The sequence below is a fragment of the Macaca fascicularis genome, chromosome 6, assembly GCF_037993035.2.
Source record: "Macaca fascicularis isolate 582-1 chromosome 6, T2T-MFA8v1.1".
In the NCBI taxonomy this organism is placed as follows: Eukaryota; Metazoa; Chordata; class Mammalia; order Primates; family Cercopithecidae; genus Macaca; species Macaca fascicularis.
In genome coordinates, this window is record NC_088380.1 from 172,823,228 (window position 1) to 172,831,283 (window position 8,056).

The window sequence follows — 8,056 nt, forward strand, 5'->3', positions numbered from 1 at the left end:
AACAGTGGAGATGGCTGTGGAGGGGAATGCTCCTAGAGGATGGGCAAAGGGAGGGCAACAGTCATGCCCCTGAGCAGAGGCGAAATGGGAGTGGTGTTTTGAATGGCAAAGGACTCACTCTGATCATTGATAGGTTTCTCTACAGTTCCCTGTTGGTGACTGCGGAGGGAGTCCACTCAAACAGACACCAACCCATCTTTCAAAGTCAACTAACTATGGTCTTTCCCATGCTAGGTGACTGTAATGGCCTCTCTCCTCATGCCCTGCTCTGTCTTCCTGCATCACAACTCTTTTTTTTTTTCTTAGACAGGGTCTTACTCTGTCACCTAGGGTGGATGCAGTGGCATGATCTCAGCTCACTACAACCTCCAACTCCTGGGCTCAAGGGATCCTCCTACCTCAGCCCTACAAGTAGCTGGAAGTACAGGTGTGAGCCACCATGCCTGGCTAATTTTTGTATTTTTTGTAGAGACAGGGTTTCACCATGTTCCCCGGCTGGTCTGAAACTCCTGAGCTCAAGCAATCTACCTGTCTTGGCCTCCCAAAGTGCTAGGATTACAGGCATGAGCCACGTGCCAGGCTCTGTATCACAATTCTGTAGTCAATCATTATTTACAGTGTAAGTTTTTCCCCTGTTCTTTCAGAACGAACCCCCATCTACTCTCACTTCCCTTGACCTGCCAAATGATACCCACAAGCTTGCAAATTAAAACAGTTGTTTTGTCACACATGTGTTTTCCCTAATAGAGACCTCAAGGGTCCACTTTTGAAATCTAAAACCTCATTATTCACCACTGAATTTTTCAGATTTTGAAAAATCGTGTGCAGAGTGGAGGAGAGAGGGTTGGAACTCTGGCAAAGTGACTCTAGATGGCTGTTTTAAGTTAATAAATAAAGTTCTGTTTCTCTATGGAATAATTCTAGGACCCAAATGACAGCAGTTCTGCCATTTTTTTTTTTTTTTTTTTTTTGAGACGGAGTCTCACGCTGTCGCCCAGGTTGGAGTGCAGTGGCGCGTCTCGGCTCACTGCAAGCTCCGCCTCCCGGGTTCCCGCCATTCTCCTGCCTCAGCCTCCTGAGTAGCTGGGACTACAGGCGCCCGCCACTGCGCCCGGCTAATTTTTTGTATTTTTAGTAGAGACGGGGTTTCACTGTGGTCTCGATCTCCTGACCTTGTGATCTGCCCGCCTCGGCCTCCCAAAGTGCTGGGATTACAGGCGTGAGCCACCGCGCCCGGCCTAGTTCTGCCATTTTCAAAAGATGGCTTCATGGATAAACCTAAGGTATTTTCATGCAGTCAGCAGGAAGTCTGAGAGCTTACGAAGGCATCCTCAGGGGAAGTTTCAGGGGCCAAGAAAACACTTGTGACAAACCAACTATTTTGCAAGCATGTGGGTATTCTTTGGCCGGTCAGAGGAGGTGAGAGTAGTTGGGAGTTTATTCTGAAAGAACAAGGCAAAAACTTCAACTATAAACAATGATTAACTAAAGAGCTATGATGCAGGAAGACAGAGCAGGGAATGCGTTAATTAATGTTAATATTAATTAACATATCTCACATTGACTTACATTCCATTGAGAAGAAATTAGTCTTACAGTCACCCCTAACTGCAACGGAGGCTGAGAGATGTAGTGTAACTTCAGTCTATGCCCAACTATTGAGACAGAAAGGGAAAACAGATAGTAGTCAGCAATAGCTCTACCACTGGGCAGTGGGGAGGCTGGATGAAAATGAGGTGAAATCTACTTAAATTTGTTAACCTAGAGTTTTTCAAACTCAGTTCATCATGGAAGCTCCTTTAGAAGGCACCTATTAAAATATTGTGTAAAGCCAGGCGTGGTGGCTCACGCCTGTGATCCCAGCACTTTGGGAGGCCGAGGCAGGCGGATCACGAGGTCAGGAGATCAAGACCATCCTGGCTAACACAGTGAAACTCCGTCTCTACTAAAAAATATAAAACATTAGCTGGGCATGGTGGCGGGCGCCTGTAGTCCCAGCTACTCGGGAGGCTGAGGCAGGAGAATGGCATGAACCCGGGAGGCGGAGATTGTAGTGAGCCGAGATTGCCCCACTGCACTCCAGCCTGGGTGACAGAGCGAGACTCCGTCTCACAAGAAAAGTAAAATAATATAAAATATTGTGTAAAAAATGCTAACCTAGGGCAAAAATCTCACTCTATGATCATGCCCTTAATCTAGTTGCAATTTTTATTGAAAATGTATGTGAAGAGGCAAAACCCATGTTCCAGGGTTAAAATCCCTGCATTTGTAGATTTCTACACATGAGTGCTGCTTTCACTCCTCTAGTTTGGACAGGTTTTGCTTCAAGGTGTTGGAGGGCTTCACCTGCGTCAGGAATCACTCACTTCCTTATTTTTATCCAGAGCTTTCATATGCCATAGATAGATACTTTTTCTTACTATCCGCCAAAAATAACAGCACTGAAAAAAATGACAGAACACATTTTATGGAGGCATAATATAACCCACTGCTGGGAACATGTCACTCGAGGCAAAAGCAGTTAGATCTGCCGGCTGGATGCTTTTCTGATGTTTCTCCTTAAATAACTTCATTATTCAATGAGAAGCGTTTTAATTCTTTAAGTGACATAAAAGATGAGGTTGTAGTATTTCTCTCTAGATTGTGTTTACTGATTTTAAGTCTTTTTGTCTATTTATATTGGAGTTGTAAGCACTTACTAAACCTCATCTGGCAAGGAATCTCTCTACATTCAGAGAAACAAAAGGTTTCTGTGCCCTCCAAGTTTTGTGTTTTCCCAACAGGGTTCCTGTGATAACTCTTTGGCCGTCAATTGTGGACTTGGCTTTATTAAAAGAAATTTGCCCCTTTCCTTTGCAAAAGCTTTTACTTGTGTTACTAATGTTCATACCTAGTGCAATGATATTTACTGATAATGGATTTTCTCCCACCAATGTAATGTATTATGGTTAGGGATCATTTTCATCACAATAATAAAAATAACAGTAATTAATCAATGGCATTGTCATCACTGCTATTTATTTAGTGTGCATTATTTATTAGGCACTAAAGAGGTTCATTTACATAATTTCACACAAGCCCCGAAATAGAAATTATAATCTTCGTATTATAGATTTGGAAACTGAGAAAATTCAATGGTATTAAAACAACAGAAACAACAATAGAAACAAGTGTTCAAGTGCTTTTGAACATCAGAGCCAAGATCCTAACAGAGGTCTGATTAACCTCTGTCATGTGCTTTCTTTTTTGTTTATTTTCATGCATTTTCTAATGCAGAGCAGACAGATTTGAAAACATGTCCAGGCCTTACTTTCCTCTCTGTTACCATCTATATGTAAATGTTTTGACTCTTGTATTTCTATATTGATCCAAGACTATGAAATTGTGAAAACTTCCCTGAATGCAAATTAGAGATTTGTATAAGGGTTGGAAAACAGCACAGAGGAGAAAAAAAGAACGAGAATGCTCATCATAGCCTCAGTGATAGACCTGGAAGAGATCAATGTCTTCTGTAGCATTCACGGCCACTGAACAGCTCTCAGCAAGGACTTAACCAGAGAATGAGCAAGTGGGTTTCATAGGCAGCACCTCAGGACTCCACGTAGCATCCTGCATTCCCTGGAGCTGTGAGAAGCAAAACTCAAACAACTGGTTGCAGACATGTTTACAGGTCACTGATGGGCCAAAGATGTGGCCAGAATTGGTCTCAAGAAACAGAGAAATCAATAAAAGTAGAAAAAGAAAGGGTAACAAAGTAAGAGTCAAACTAAGAAAGCTACATTAAAAATATAATTAGAATCTGGGCCATGCATGGTGGCTCACACCTGTAATTTCCAGCACTTTAGGAAGCTAAGGCAGGTGGATTACCTGAGGTCAGGAGTTCAAGACCAGCCTGGCCAACATGGCGAAAACCCACCTCTACTAAAAATGCAAAATTAGCTGGGCATGGTGGCACATACTTGTAGTCCCAGCTACTTGGGAGGCTGAGGCAGGAGAATAGCTTGAACCTGGGAGGCGGAGGTTGCAGTGAGCTGAGATCGCTCCACTGCACTGCAGCCTGAGTGACAGAGCAAGACTCTGTCTCAAAAGAAAAAAAATAAAAACAACAACAACAACAAAAACTACACACACACACACACACACACACACACACACGTTTAATATAATTAAAATCTGTATGCATCAACCAACATAGACACATGCATAGACAATGGATTGAAAGAAAGGAGAAAACAGGAAAGAGGGGAGGAAGGAGAAAGAGGATCAGATAGGATAGGATGGGTGGGATGGGACCGATGTACTGCCAGGGTTTCTCGGTCCTTTATTATATATACATATGAAAATGAGCTTAGTTCCCATTTTACACATACCAGTTATCATTCTTTTATTGCAGGTAGGAAAAAGCAAGTAATGGATCGTGTAAGAAAAAAAAAAAAGGAGGAGATAAGGGAAGGCTGTAGGGTAGCTTAGTAGCTCAGCAAAACCAATGAAACAACTCAAGAACTACGATTCCTAGCAGATTTGGAGTGAAAAGAGCTCCTGGACTCTGGCATACAGACGCTAATGAATAGTATCTTTAAGCTGCTGACATTGGGATGAATTCACTTCAACGTTTTCTGTCCTGAGCCATTCGATTAAAGATGCACTTACCCTTGAGAGTTTCACAGGTCCAGTTCAGCCCAGATCGTTTGTCCACCACTTGGCAGGGGGAATACAGAGGGGAGGCACATTGATTGGCAGTTCCCACAAAGCTATAGAGAGTAGGGAGGGGTTGTTCCTTAAAAAAAAAAAAAAAATGTTGGGCAGGTGCTCCCAACCAAGATCTACCATACTGCATGACTGTTCCCAGTCCAAAGATCTCCTCCCCAGTTTTCCAGTGATTCCTGAGATGGGGAATAGCCAAGAGAAATTGCACCAGGCATTTGTTTAAAACAGCAGGGAAGATTATTCAAGACTATTGCAATAGGGGAGATTGAACTCAACGCCATTTGAAACAAAAATTGGAAGAGTTTTTAAATGCTGGGGTGAGCTAATGGAAAAGTCTTGGAGGAGATTAGGCAGGAGGCTAGTCGATGTCATTAGGCCTTCTGTGTTTGCTAATTGAAATGTATTGAAGTTAGGCTCCTACCCTCCCACAGAGACTAAGAGATGGTGCTGCCTTTCTCGATGTTTACATTTCAAAGGGAGAGATCCCAGGTCTTCAGAAAGACAATCCTGGGTTGTAAACCTGGTAAGAGGCTGAAAGATTTACATCTCAAAAGGGTAGAGAAAGAATTTTCAACTGAAAGTTGTTTTCTGAAGTAAATGCTCTAAGAAAAGGGAGGTCAGAGCCCTGGAATCAGAAAGAAACCTATCTAAAATTTAGTTAAGCTGAAAGAAACGTTAAGACCTTTTGGGTCATATGTTCTTTTCCTTTCCTTTCTCTTTCCCTTTCCCTTTCCCTTTCCCTTTCTCTTTCCCTTTCCCTTCCCCTTCCCCTTCCCCTCTCCTCCCCTCTCTTCTCCTCTTCTCTTCTTTCTTTTCTTTTTCTTTCTTTTATAGAGACAAGGGTCTTACTATGTTCCCCAGGCTGTCCCAGGTTCAAGCAATCCTCCCACCTTAGCCTCCCAGTGTGCTGGAATTACAAGTGTGAGCCACCATGCCCAGCCACATTCTCTTGATAATAACTTATCACTGTAGCTTCCAACTGCTGCTCCTGAACTTCCCCAGTTGTTTTACTCTCCCTGCAGGCTGCTATCGCTCATTTTGGTTTTCTTCTCTCAGAACAGGAAGGAAGCCTCCTGTTTACTGTTCTCCAGAGCAGCAATCATACACAATGCTGGGCTATGTAAGCCTCATGGGAGACTTGCAGATAAAGGCAGGTAATTACAGCATCCAGTAGAGAACAACTTATATGTGTAAGTTGGAAGTCAGTGCTTTTGAAATTACACACTCATGTCCCTTCATAAGGAACGTCTCACACTCTTAGGATGACTCAGCACCCACCTAGTAAAGATTGCCTTTACTCTCTAGCTTCTTTGAATCTCAAGCCACTCCCATCTCCCGACATCCTCCTTCTCAAGCCTCCCGGGCAAAGTGGAAAATTCACATTACATTATTATGCAAAGTAAATTGCCCTTTCTTTGTTTCAACCTCTCCTATTCCAGCTAAATCTTAGGATTTACCCATGCATATTCAAATAAGATGTTTTTCTACACAAAAGAGTCTTCCATTCTGGTTTCAATATTTAAAGGACAAGGGAAAGTTTCAAATTTATTGTGCATGCTTTAGGTCAAATTCCTATGATGGAATCAAAATCAGAGTATTTGTGTTTTTGTCTAAGGGTGTAAAAGGCAGGGGAAAGAGGCTGAAAAAAGACAATAGAAATTTTATTTTCCTCCTCCATGGAGGGCTGATTTATTTATTTATTCATACTCTGAAAGGGGGAAGGAGAGAAGAAGGAAGGATGAGAGAAAGAGACAGAGACACAGAGGCAGAGAAAGAGAAAGAGACACCCCACAGAGGCAGAGAGAGACAGAGAAACTCTTCAAACAAATTACCAGTGAAATCAAACCATTACCAGTGAGATCATAACCACAGTGATAATGACATTTTTAAAATATTTATTTCTACTCACCTCTGTATTTTTTAATTGTATTCTTAACTGTTTTCATCTTTGAAAAGAAACAGAAGTGAAATCAAGATAGAATGCAAGGCCGGGCGTGGTGCCTCACTCCTGTAATCCCAGTACTTTGGGAGGCCTAGATGGGAGAATCACTTGAGGTCAGGAGTTTGAGACCAGCCTGGCCAACAGGGTGAAACCATATCTCTACGAAAATAGAAAAATTAGCCGGACGTGGTGGTGCAAGCCTGTCATCCTAGCTCCTCAGGTGGATGAGGCAGGAGAATCGCTTGAAGCTGGGAGGCAGAGGTGGCAGTGAGCTGAGATTGAGCCACTGCACTCCAGTCTGGGCAACAGAGCAAGACTCCATCTCAAAAAAATAATAATGTCCTTGATATATAGATACATAGACATACAGATAGATTAATAGATAGAATTGATAATCAGTCACTTGTTGACATCCAGATCATGGAATACCTGGATGTTAAATAGTGTGAGAAGACCTGACTGAGCAAATGACTAAATAAAGACCTAAAAAAAAATATTTAAAAATGATAAGTATGTGAGGTGATAGATTTATAAATTAATCAATCATTCCACAATGGAAACATGTATCAAACCATGACATTGTATCCCATAAATATATACAATTATTATTTCTCAAAAAGAAAATTTTAATTTTTTAAAATTTAATTTTGAAATAGTAATTTAAAGAAAAAACAGTATCTAGAGATTACTAAACAGCCTATTTCTAGAGATTTTTAGAGATTACTACACAACATTTCTACCATTACAAAGAGGAAAAGGTTTGGAAAAGAAGGAAAAAGGAAAGCTTAAACCACAGCAAATTTCTTAATGAAGATCATTGCTGAGATATAGATACAATAGACAGACCTTACTGGTTGTACTACAGCCAACATCGGAGGGTTCAAAATACTGTACCATGGGCTCTCTCTGGCCTGTTGGGATGTTTACTTTACTATGCAGCTAATGAAAAATGATTATACTTTTAATGAGTATTAAACATTTATTTTTAAAAAGACTTAGATTGTTTTCAGGTTTTTTTTAATTGGAAAATATGACAATAGGCTTTTATTTCTATACAGTAAAAACCAGCTAAATAACATTCCTCCCAACATAGACCGGGCAGCACGTTCACTTACCCAGATCCATTTGGCAGGTGGCAGAGTTGTAATCTGGCATTGATGCCTCTGAGAGAGGCAGATGTTCAAAGGAAAATTCTCTTTCTTTCTTTTCCCTGGGGAGATGTGATACCAGTGTCCTTGGAGACACCCCACTGGAGCTCTCTAATAGTGTGCTGTTGGCTCAGGCATTATCCTCTATTGGGCCTCTTATAGCTTTCCCTGTGCCACTGACTTTTAGTGACCTGTGTTGAGGTCACTTGCCCCCCGCCACCCCCACCCCAGTGTTTTCATTGGGCAGCATCTCTTTTAA

At 41.7% G+C, this 8,056-nt stretch overlaps 1 pseudogene; it reads right to left on the minus strand.

The window, feature by feature from the left end:
- LOC123574076 (large ribosomal subunit protein uL30-like) overlaps positions 1–5,079 on the minus strand; it is a 54,367-nt pseudogene extending 49,288 nt beyond the window's left edge.
- Between the last annotated feature and the right edge of the window lie 2,977 nt (positions 5,080–8,056).